Here is a 13,156-nt window from a genome sequence, read left to right on the forward strand (position 1 = left end):
ATCCTGTACATATTTTTAGTTTGCTTATTGTAAATGTGTTCTCTGTTTATCTTAGTTTGTAGATTTTCTCACGGTACTATTATACATATTTTCTATGATTGTGAATTGTGCCATTTGAAGTCAAAGTTATAGCATCTGACAATCTAAGCGGTTACTTTCTGCCATAATGTTGGAAGACAAGAGTTACGTCTGTGGTTTTTGATTTGTTTCAATCTTTTTCTATCCTCTGGAAAAGCAAGAAAATAACATGGAAGAAACAGAACTGTAGAAAAATACATACAGTGAGTCTGTGTAATGTCTGATACATCTGAGCTCACACTATATATATTATGTTTACATTAAATTGATTTATTGCAATGAATATTACTGTTTGCCAATAACACAATCAGCACTGTCAGCTACTCTTGTGAGGACAGCGGCAACTTTACATGAGCCTCTGTCTCCATAAAATCGCGATAAACGGGCAAGATAAAGGAGGTGAAAAAATGTTTCTATTTAAAAATAGAAGCCATAACAACAACAAAAATGAATGCATGTTTCACTTTGATAGTTTTGGACAATTCGTTCGTTTTTGCTGACATTGACATTTCTGTCTTTTTACTCTTTATTGTTGTATTTTTACATGTAAGCCGCACGCGCTCTTAGCCTTGCGCCGCGCGAGGACTGGACATTAATTAATTTAAGTCGCGCGTTCCGTGCGCAAGATGGCGTGTGGAGTGGCGTAGACAGGTTTTGGAGTTTGTTTTTGCTTTTCGCCTCAAAGACAGTGTTTTCTTGTCGCTGGAAAAACAGTGTTTTGTACTTACAGTCTTGTCGGAAGCGATTGCCATTAAAGCCAAGAAATCGTCAAAAACAAAACATGGCATCTTCTCCACAGTTTTCATGCTCCACTGAATTATATGACTGACCAGTAAAAGTTTGTTAAGGCAAACCTAATTAAGAAAACGTCAACGGATTGACCTCCTTTTATGAAGAACAAGATGCCTATACTGGCATTTACGTGTGATGCCCCTTGATTCTTATAATTGTATGCTTCGCAGACTAATAATCCTAGCTAATGGAATATTTTGAGTCACAAAGATAGCGTTATGTTGTTTCCCTTGTGTTACGCGTCTTATCATTATACCGGAATTTCTATTACAATAACGTGGCCTGACTCACGTTTCTGGTTATGTAAATAAAAGTGTAAGATTACAAATTGTTTTCGTTTCACCAAAAAAAAAAAAAAACAGAAAGAAAACAGGCAAAAAGCTTTCCTAAATGAAAACTTTTAGTACAAATGGACAATCGAGCCTTTAATCTTTTTGTAAAGTAGATTTCCAGTTGCGTTTAAGCATCAATTCGACAAAGTGATGCGATCTGTGTTTTAGCTTAATGACCTTTCCCCTGCATATTCTGGATGGTTCTACAACTGTCAAACAGAAGCATGATTCCTTCGCCTTGAACTCTCCGATTTCCACCGTTTTTACTGTCGAGTGCTTCTTAGAAGTTATTCTTTCGATTTACCGCTTCAAAAGGGTTAATTTTCTTTCTGAAAATGGCACATTGGAATCTAAAACATTAAAACAATATGGCCACGCCACTAAAGTCAAGCCTTTTCAGTTCCACCGAGCGACCACTAGGACCTGAATAATCACAATAGTAAATAACTCCCCTCCAATCCCTCCTGACCTACACTAAGATATTGCATTCTGATTGGAGCGTTTTTGTTAAAGACAATAAGGACAATAGGAGACAAAAAGATCCCCTCTAGGAGAAAACTGAATTTGATACATCTAAAACGAGTTAATAATTGAAAGATGCGCATTTGTGGATACAAACGGCCCCCATTTTATAACGTGGGCTGCACAGGCATCCCACGTAATTAAGCTTACATTTGTAGGTTTTTACTTGACGAGACCTATAGGGCATTTTTACAAGGGCACAGTGCGTTGCATGTCCTGACTACCGGCGTGTTGAGTTTGAGAAAAGCTCGATAAAAATAGTTCACAAATCCATCTATCGTGATTTGACTAGGAAACTTAAAGTACTTTTGAGTCGCTTATACTTAACTTAATAAGATAAACAGAATAGACCCATTCGGCTAAGGCAATGTTGTACCCAAATCAAATCCTTTGGGCATAAAATGTTTTGTTCTAAGTATTTCCATATCATTTAAATGTGAATGCTTCATTATAATGCAAATGCAATAAACAAAGAATCTTAACCCCGGGGGATCTGAATTGGGTACAACATTGCGTTAGCCGAATTGAATGGGTCTATCGCTTACGATTTTCGAGGCGTCGCTTCCCGGTCGCTGTAAGCAAAGTTCGACACGAGCTGCAGTAATTGTGATTTCATATTTGTAGACGTGATTTTACACTGTAACCACTCCATTTCCAAAAAGAAACCTATATTAAAACACAGTTACCTGTATGTTTCGATTTTCCACTACAACAGCTCCATAGTTCTCCTCAAAGTTGAGCTGCCGTGAGACTATCGTACTCGTACCCAGTCGCTATATACGTGTTTTATGTGGAGAGATTGGATACGAGTATGGATAGAGGCGCGCGGGGTGTCATGGGAAGAGGTGAAGGAAAAATACAGTGACGCGTGAAAACTGCAAAGGACTGCGAACGATAATGCTGCTAGTTGACGTAAGATCTACAAGATGGTTTTACATGTAAGATGATCACAGGAATTCGATGCTTTGCCTGCTTTCTCCCTGAGGCACGTGATGTGGCGACGCGTGATTCGGGTGGCGGGCAGTTAAGTACGAAACTTGATAGGGCATGGGTTTTGTTGCATTTTATTTGAGCTGGCTAATAATAATAATAATAATAATAATAATAATAACAATAATAATAATGATGATGATGATGATGATGATGATGATGATGATGATAATAATAATAATAATAATATTTGGATCCAACTGACATGACAATCACCTGGACGCGCACGGGCTAATGGACAAACGGGTGCAAACCCATAATGCATCAGGGCCAAGTCCGGATGGTAGTGCGTGTGTTCCCGACCTGGAGCAAGTTAGACGGTACAAGTTCTTGGTCGTCTTAGAAGCGTGATACAAGAAGATCGATTGTCTTTGGAGTGTGCGGCTAAGAATATCTACGTAGAATGTTTGTTATAGGTGGTTTTCACCTCACACATCGTCACGCAAGTGAAAAAATAAAATCCTCAACCATTCAATAGATAAAGTCAAGAAATTGATATGTTGTAGAAGAATGATATATAAACAACGTGTGAAAACCACAGGGCTGTGCGATATCTCCTAATCGAGTTATTCGAGAAAATGTACCACGGAAAATTACAGAGTTTAGTCTGGGACGCCATGTTGGTGCCGCGTCTGATGGGCACCAACATGGCGGCCGGAAACCAGCAAAAACATCTGGAGTTTACCTTGGCTATTTCAAAGCCTTTCTTCTCTCTGCTGAACTTTCACATATTGACATTAACCCTTCTATTACATGTAAGCTAATCTGACCTAAAAAAAACACGAGGTGAATCGATGTTTTCATGTACGTGACAAGTTTAGAGCAGCAATCCTTCTGTCACGCACTGCGCAAAAATCTAAAATTCGAACTCCCTCTATTTTCAAAACAAAGAATGCTATCCTGCTGAAAACAAGCACGCCGATGGAAATTTAGATTTTCTTATATGTAATGAAGATAAAAACCCAAAATTGTGTTTAGTTATGAATTTCAGTTTTTTATGACGTCATGTGAAAACCAAGAATATGGACAAGCCCCCTGTCTGATCATAAACGCGTGACAGCATCAAATCAGATCGCGCTGCCTCTGTTGAGCTACTTGATGTGGACACAACACTGGCCCTTGACGGAACTGAGAATAAAAGGCAAGGAGGCTGGAAAGATAATAGTCGACAGTGGAGGGAAACATCCTTGTGGTTCTACTTCCATTCTGTACTTGCCTAGAGAGAAGGGAGGTAGGGGTCTGCGTTCCGTAGAGCAGGCATTCTGGGATGTCCCGATATTTGCAGTGCATGAAGAGGTGACAGCAAACAGAGTCGATGCCCGCATTATCGACAAACAGACAAAGCGGATTATAACTCTTATAACTCTCACGAGTGAGAATAAATCACAATATTATACTGACGTCAAAATGACGTCATTTTTATCAAATGGTCACTATTCAACCGCAAATGGACAGTTTCCGGAGACTTGAATACGTAAATTCGACACTGAAGACATTTTCCGAGAGAGAGGAGGGAGTGGATGCTAAGGGGGGGGGGGGGGGGGAGGAATCTGAATTTGACCACGCCCCCTTTTTGGTTGATTATGCTTTTCTGCGCAATATTTTGTAATTTTTCATATTTCTCCCCCTCCCGCCACAATGACATTCCTTCTTTCCGCCCTTTTCTTTACATCCTCCCCTACACTTCCCCTCCCCCTGCCTCCACTTTTCAAGGACACCAATGGAAGAAAAGGGAAATGCTAAGCGAAAAAATGTTCAGGAAAAAGAATAATTGAATGAAAATTATGTATTAAAGAAACTTTCCCATGATAAACGAATCTTAGATTTTGTAGTCCCAAAATTCGCAGCCAAAGTCCAAAAAAAAGAGGGGCAGGGTAGAATTAAAGAAACCAAACTGATTGCAGAGGCTGACAAAAAGAAAAGGTAACCGAAGGCTGTAAATTTTACCCCCCTCTCCTCTCTCAGAAATGTCTAGTGTCGAATTTACCTATTTAAGTCTGTGGAAACGGTCCATTTGCAGTTAAATAGTGACTATTTGATAAAATGACGTCATTATGACGTCAATATAATATTTTATGTATTCTCACTCGTGGTCACTCGTGATCACTCTTGTGTACTTTTAGACACGATCGATTCAAACGTCGTAAATTTGTAGAAGTAAAATGGAGGTTGAAGTTTTGGCGGGGCCTCCTTATGACGTGCATTTTACAATGCACTTTGATATCCTCAAAAGCACTGTTCCGTTCAACGCACACTGAAAACTAAACTGATCGGCTCTCCAGTCAGCGTTTGTGTAAATGTATTGTTGTAAAGAGTCTAACTGTCCTTTAATATTGCACTTTCCAAGATAGGACCATGGTCGAGTTCTTTACCAATCAAGACAAAAAGCAGTCGTTCCCCATACTCAAGGACTATTGTTTCCGCCACAAACACGCCTCTGTATCACAGGCGCGTGTCGGTCAGCAACCGTGACAAATGCTCGCTCAAGAAGAGCCTAAAGATCATTTACACCAACATACGGTCCATCGGGAGTAGAAACAGAGTTCCAGGTAACATCTTTAGGGTCCCTGCGGAAATCACTTGGATTGTAAAAGGCATAGTTCCTAAAGGTCTTAAAGGGACTACCCTGAGCTTTATAATTAAATAAAGTTGTCTGTCTGTCTGTCTAAAGAGATTTGACTTGCCAACATCTGAGAAAACGCCAGAGAGCATGTGAATCTGAAACTTTTGTTTTCATTTGTTAAACAATCGGGATCGGTCCTTCGATGGGAAACGAAACTTTTCAAGGGGAATGATCCAATCATTGGCAGGGGCGTCTCATTTTTTTGAACTCGTGAATGCGCGCATGCGCAATGAACGAGTCATCGTGATGTGGACTGAATTTCACTCGCTCGCGCGCTCGACCAGCTGTAAACTTTATTTTAATATAATAGGAATTCAATCAAAATCGTAAATTATTCAGGAGTTACGTATAATGCATGAATTTAACATCAGCCGCCATTACGGGACAAAAAACAAGGACGTAAAATCGACTCAACGAATAGGTTATTCTTAAAATAGACTGTTCTCAGTCCCCCTATTTTTCCATGGGATTCTCGAAACTGGTAGGCTTCGATGGAACTGCCCCCATCTTGCGTGAGCGTGATCTGGGGAGAGTGCCGATTTTCATTTCTTGTGCTTGTGCTTGCGTTGTAGTGTTAACCAGGACGACGCAAGTATATATAAGCACAAGCGCAAGGAAAAGGAAACTGAAAAACAGTGACAAGTTGTCAGCGTATATTCTAGTTACTCGAGCGTCCGCTTGTTGGAATCAAATCTCGCGCCAAAAAAAACCCGGCCGCGCGATTGGGCAAAATTTCTATGCTTCTGCGCTTGCGTATGTCACCTTATGCTTTTGCCTATCGCACGTGTAAACATCCTTGCGCTTATGCTTGCGTCATACGTGTAAACCAGGCTTAAAGGCCGGAATCTCTAAAAGGGGAATCTCAAATCCCAGTGACTGAAGCAGAACGAGTGTGTGTTTGCAGTTCTTGTTGTATTGTGCTCTTGTTGCTCTTCTCGTTAGCCTTTATTATGCTAATGTTGCTATTTTTCAACGTACCTGTGACTCTTTCGCCAGCACCAAGTGTAGATTATAACGTAACGGAACAAACACATGAAAACATTACAAGGATATTTAATTCTCAATCAAAAAATACTTATTATTTTCCTGGCGTCGAAGTACTCCAACATAACGAAAAAAATATGAAATTTTACTTTGCTTTAATTCTAAACCATAAAGCGAACAAATGTTTAGAAAAGCTTAGTTTCTTGAAGTTGATCGATACTCCGAGAGAGGTTCGTTGAGTCCTCCAACACAACAGAACAAAAATATTAAATCTGACGACGATATGAGCCCTAAAGCGTCACATTTTCTGAATACTGGTTTCCTGGTGTCCACGGAAACTGCGAAAGGGTTCCATTTGGTACTTTAACACAACAGAGCAAAATTATTAAATCTGACATCATCACGGCCTTTGGTTCTGAGACATAAAGCGTTACGTTTTCAGAACACTAGTTTCTTGGTGTCCATCGAAACTCCGAAAGGAGTCCGACGAGAGGCATAATACTAAAGTGCATAATTATTGTACAAACTATTTGTGTGGTTGCATGAAACTGGTTAGTTTTACAGGTAAGAAACGGCTATCAGACATCACTGTAAGGCCATTAGGGCTGATGGATCAATCGTGACACAAACAATGCGAATTTTGCAATTTGCATTTTTGAACTGATTACTAGATAAGCTTTTTGCAGTTCATATATGACGCTTGGTTTTCTTAACTTTTTTTCCCAGCTACAATATAACTGTTGTAGATGTCTTGCTCTTTCTTGCCGAAACCCTCAAAAGAAGATTTCCTCTCAACTAACATCTCAGGGCAGCATAATCCTGCCACAAACAGGAGCACATTAGAATTATATCCACAGAAGCCTTGCGAATGACAAGCAACCTTGCAGACAAACTACCTTTAATCAGCCTGCCACTTTAATCACCTCAACGCTTCCTTATGTACATGCGATTACTGAAGGAAATGAAAACGTCCCAAGTAAAAGCAGAATACAAAGATTACTGAACAAAGTTAAACCCCTGCAAACAAGAAAGATGCACAATCCATCAAACTTGAATGCTTTTGTGCAGGAATTAAGAGAAACAGTGTCCGTAAACAATATTTGCAAAAGAAAATGAAAATGGCAACACTGACATCTTTGGCAATAATTATTGAATCAAGAATACAGTGAGCTGATAAAAGAAAATTCTGCTGGTTTCTCCACATCTTAAAGTCCAAACAGAGAACTGTAAAAACTCCCGGGCGCTGATTGGCTTATAGCTATTGTCTATAAGAGTGACGTCAGATGTAACAAGTGCGCCTTATCAGTGAGTTTTGACATTGACATTTTACGACACCATTTTATGGTGTATAAGAGTCTAGACCATAGAAAAGTGCCACTGATTTGTTTATCATACGAAAGAAACTTCGTTTACAGATCCATCAAGTCACGTTTAAACTGAAAATGGAAACATCACATTTTTAACAGAATCTTTTTTTATGCTCCCTCCCCCAACCCCCCTCATACCTTGTTCTACTTTTGGGGAAAATGTTCATCATGACCCCCCTCAAAATCATCATAGCCAACTCCCTCCCCCCCCCCCCCCCCTCTTGAATATATAATCAGAATCCTCTCCTGGGAAGCTGTACGCGCACAAAACGTTGCATGCATAAGGCATGCTCAAATAAAACCACCTTATACACCTGATGAAAAGCACCACAGAAAAGCAGCGCTTGATATCTTTCTCTCAAACAGGTCGTACTTTAGGATTTCATCCACAGACTCACAAGTCTGAACACCACATAAGACAAGTTTCTTCTTCAGCGAGGAAATGATTAAAATCATTCGATTAAAAACTTTTAACGTAAACTCACCCATAGTAACAATTTCTCAATAAAAACAACACTAACTCCACAATGACACGTTTGTTGTATATCTATAAAGCCGTACATTTACATTGTTATCAAAGGATCCTTCTTGCATTATTTACAAACAATATTTTGGCAAAAAAGTTTGAGCCTGTAAAATGAGATTACAACTTCTACTCTAAAAGTAAACATACACAATGAGTCGTTTTGATCTTTTTAACCCTTAGTTTTCTCTGTTCCAATGTTACAAGTTTGGCAGGTACCTGAATACAATATATACACTGTACATGTTACATGATATATATATTCACAAAATAAATTTTTAAAAAACACAGAGCACAATGAGTCGTTTTGATCTTTTCAACGCTTAGTTTTCTTTGTTCCAATGTCACAAGTTTGGCACGTACCTCATTACAATATATACAGTGTACATGCTACATGATATATTTATTCACAAAATAAATTTCAAAAACACAGAACAAACACCATACAGAAGAGACGAGTGTGCCTTCTTTGAAGCTTTTCATGGCTGTACTGCTCTACTAATAACATTTGTCTTAAAACAGAACCAACTTACCCTTGCTTACACAGTTTTCTCTTTCTCGTCTTGTTTGTTATCGCAACAAACGCTCTGAATTTAAAGAGCAAAAACCCTGGTCAAAATGTCCTTCATTTTTAGAAATTCTTATTTAAACGCATTTCATCAGTTTGTGCCTACTTTTGTTACTGTGCACCTCGAGATACTCAGGTTTCCTTTGAGTAGTGCCCACTATAACTACAGGAATATTTTCGTGCGGTTTTAACTGTGCAGAGAAAGCATAACTTATAAGTGCTCTTGATACCCCAAAAGAACATTGGGGGTAACCATGCATTCTTCAGGGATAATAAAGTTTCAATTTTTTAAAAGAAAATGCCATAGATTGCTTCGTGTTTTACTTCTTTTTAGAATAACTGTTCCTTAATTATCGCTAACAAATGCCCCACTGAAATGGATATCAGTAGCCTATACTAAAATCTGCTTTTCCTACATAATCATATACTCTTTTAAAACGCTTCTGTAAAAGCAGGTATTTTTACGTGGTTTATGAATACACGGCAAAAAGATCTTAGCAAGTGTACTGAAAAGCCAAAACGGAAATCGGGGGTAGCTATGCATTTTTCAAAGATAATTAATCAATAGCATTTCTAAAATGCTTTAAAATTCATAACAATATATGGTTTTTTTTCCAACTTGAAGCTTAATTATCTCTGAAAAATGTGTGGTTACCCCCAATTTTCTTTTTGGATTTCAATAACACTTGTTAAGGTCTTTCTTGCTCGCATATTAATAAACTGCGCAAAAATACCTTTGTCTTAGTAGGCACATCTGTCCTTAAGAAATCAGTTTCTAGGACCATCCTGAGATGAACAGAACATGCACAGAAGAAAAAGAAGGCACTGTCCTTAAAATTGAACCTGTGAAAAGTAAACAAAACAACAAAAGAGAAATCCTGGCCACTCGGCTATACAGCACAAAAAAGGCTGATAGAATTTATATATCAAGTAAGTATTAATATAAAACAGAAGGTTTGAAGTTTTCTCAGTCTCGTACTTGACTCATCAAAACTCACAAACAAGCCGTTCACAAAAATAATATAGCATAAGGATAAACCCAAAAGAAAGCATGAAAACTATGACTGAATGGTTCCACCGCTTCTACATATGAGCTTGCTCTGTGTTTTGAACACTAAATTAAAATGGCTCTTAATTAAACCTCCAAGTAGCTTTGACTCCGTAAAAACCAATCTCTTACATTAAGATTTTGCACAAGATAAACATCATGGAAGATGACAACAATGACAAGCCCTCCTTATTGGAGATTCAAATCCAACTTTTTGATTCTGATATAATAACTAGGGTTTCAACTTCACTTTCAATGCAATTGAAAAATTCTGTATTTCTTCTAAAGAAAATTAATAATTGTCCCCAAAAATAGGGGGAAACAGATTTTCATATAAAGCTTCTGACGGACAAGGATCCATATTATGTTCCTTTTTTAGTCAATGGTTCATTTTAAAACGCTGTCATCAAGCAGCCTTGATGGAAACATAAGCTTGGATGTTTGTATGGATAAAAACTTCTGTGCGGAGTTTACTTAGCCCTTGTGGACTGTTCACTTCTTGGAGAACTTTACAAAGCTAAGCTGAAGAATTGAAGAATTTGCATGTAAATTAACAAAGTTGAACAATTGCGAGACAGAACAGAAAACGATTAAAAGCCAGCGGGTTTTAGATTGACGTCTGAATTCAAGCTTTTTCTGGTCTTTTAACCTTGTGGACCCTTGTTTACAAGAAATTTTTTAACAGAGAAACAGTGATATTAAAGTTCGAATATGCTTTCTTCACCACCTTAAATTCTGTGTAGGTGAGTTTTGAGATGTAATAAGATGTGTTTGTTTGTAAAGTAATGTTTGTTAATGATTTCTTTGTCCATAAACCGGTCCATCTGATTATATGATGTGACATAATTTTATACTTCAATTAAGAGAGAAACCATCCCGCATTGAACCAGGTTTCTTGTAATATTAAATTTGCACCAAAAAGCATCTTATGTAAGATGTAAATCAATATATTGTCGGCCGGAACTTAACGTAAGATTTTAGTTTTTACGGAGCACTTACAAACTTTTGTTATTGGATAAGGTTACTTTGTTTCAAAAATACAGATGAAATTGCGCTTTAACTTTGAGGACATTAAACGAGGACACGGTCACCATGTGCTGCTTTGAGTTTGTTACAAACAGGATCACTTATGTCATTGAACCGCAAATCCAAGAGTGTCAGCGTGTTATTATAACACAACCCTTCACAAATCTTATCAGCGCATTCACTGTCGAGTTTACAGGCAGACAAATTCAAGTGCGTCACAGTTGTGTTCTCAGTAAAGTAAGTAAGTAAAGCCTTTATTTAAAGAGGGTGGCACTTAATAGCCAAAGGCTAATAAACTTGTGGCCCTCACAAAGTAAGCATCAGTAAGCATCTTAGCAATTACATCACACTCAACATAACCTAAATTTCTCCAACAGACAGATATACTTTGAAGTGTCAAAAACTTACCGAAAGTACGTGCCAAATCTAAATGAAAATTAGTACCTCCTTTTTTGCATTCCTTAATGCACTCCACAGCAACAAAAAAATTTTCATCTTCATCTTCGTCAATGTGAGCCGCCAAACTCTGGATAAGAGCCGTTGCTTTACTTTCGGACATCTCTGCTAGTATGCCGCATGTGAATAACAGGACTTGTTTCAGGTCAGCATGCCGAGAGAAGTATCTCTCGTCAGCAGCTAGATCTTCAGGACACATTTCTCCACACATAAGCTGGCAACAGAGAAAAAAGGAAGCGAACCATTTCTCAAAACTCTCGTGAACAAACCTGTAATGGGGATGTGGTTTTCGTCTGCTGCTTCCACGCTGCCATGACAGGAAGGCGAACCCTGGGATGTCATCTGTGTGACTTTTAAGTTGATTCCTCTCAAAACAATTCTTGTTTTCAAGTACGGCCTTCCACGCTATCAAGCCAAGCTGCTTTAGCTGTGATTTGTGCTCTTCAATGACATCTTTACTCGTTTCTGGTAAGTTTTTCTTTTTCTTGTACCTTCTCAGGACATCCTCTACAATCTGCCAGTAAAGTTTTGTTTTACTTTCGGGAAACTTGCCCTCCGAGTCTTCACATAGAAGGCAGATAAGTACAGTATTGAGGGGAGTTGCGACAACTTCTTTTAGGCTTTGATCTTCCTCCAGTATGTTTAAGAGACTTTGGGCCGCTTTTGCTCCCTGCTCTCCCTTGCCCTCAAAGAATTTTTGAATAAACTCACTGGCATCAGCTGTGGTAAATCCTTCTATTTCTAGTAGCGTGTCACAGTACTTTATAACTTCTATGCCAGCCTCGTGCCGAGCTGTAACCACAAGTCGACATTTATGGAGCATTGCACTTTTACCTTTGATGATATCTTGTAACTCTGGTAATTTACCACTCGGTAACTCGTCCAATCCATCCAGGATCAGCAAAATATTACACTGATTATGTTTAATGAAGTCAAAGAATTTCTCTCGCTCTTGTTCTTTAATATCTGAAGGCAGGACTTGAGTGGCAATAGCGTCCCGAAGGTTTGAATGGATGTCACAACATCTCACCAACAGAACCAGTTTAAATTTCAGAAAATCTTTTCCTGCTTTACCAGTGACCCAATCGAACGCAAGTTTGTTGCAGTATGTGGTTTTTCCAATACCAGGGTCTCCCTCAATGAACACTGCTCTTGGGTTGGAGCATTCTTCATGTGGTAGAAAGATAGCAGACATTTCCACAACTTTTTCTGTCAATGTTCCTCTCGTTTTATCCTTGTTGCGTATTCTGAGCCGGGTGAAGATTTCTTCAAAGGAAAAGAATTGTCCTGGCCACCAAGGGAAGAGATCAAACAATCCTACATCTCTTGCATACAGTTTACGTATTGGGTCAATATACTCCGCCTCAAAACCATCTAAAAGTAAAAGGCATTATCAGCAAAATACCATATCGGGTCCTGTTTAGACTTCACATCTTTTTTTGGTTTACGGTCAGTATAAACTGCAGACTGGATATAAACTGCAGACTGAGACTAAACTCATCTAAACAGGGTAACTAGACAAGATAACAGCATGCACGAGATACCTTTTTATCCCAGTGTTCATCTGCCATTTAGCTCTATTTACTAAATCAAGAAACCATGAAACATCCATCCTACCCGACCAACAGAGCCCGATTAGTAAGCTAATACTTGGTTAACGTGAACTTTTATTCAAGTTTAGTAAATTATTTCTAATCATTGAAAACTATTCAGAAGATTTTTGTCCGTCAGTTTTGACTTACATTTTTTCATTACCACCAGTTTATAATAATTTATTAACTTTAGAAAAACGAAATTATTAATAGGTGATATGAAAACCTTGAATACTTTTTTAATAGAGGATTTAA

The 13,156-nt window shown here is 38.4% G+C and overlaps 1 protein-coding gene across 10 annotated transcripts in view; it reads right to left on the reverse strand.

The window, feature by feature from the left end:
- LOC146472356 (uncharacterized) overlaps nt 1-13,156 on the reverse strand; it is a 69,994-nt gene that overhangs the window by 14,119 nt on the left and 42,719 nt on the right. For 3 of the 10 annotated variants that reach the window (XM_085119716.1, XM_085119704.1, XM_085119708.1), the window contains exon 1: nt 2,411-2,483. The exons of 2 other annotated variants lie outside the window; for them this stretch is intronic. The gene's annotated coding sequence lies outside the window, so the exon portion shown is untranslated. Of the gene's footprint in view, nt 1-2,404; nt 2,498-12,545; nt 12,684-13,156 lie in introns of those variants that run through there. 5 more of the 10 variants (XM_085119706.1, XM_085119710.1, XM_085119711.1 and 2 more) reach the window with 5 other exon arrangements.

Source organism: Pavona decussata, unplaced genomic scaffold (genome assembly GCF_977016875.1).
Source record: "Pavona decussata unplaced genomic scaffold, jaPavDecu1.1 SCAFFOLD_100, whole genome shotgun sequence".
NCBI classification, from domain to species: domain Eukaryota; kingdom Metazoa; phylum Cnidaria; class Anthozoa; order Scleractinia; family Agariciidae; genus Pavona; species Pavona decussata.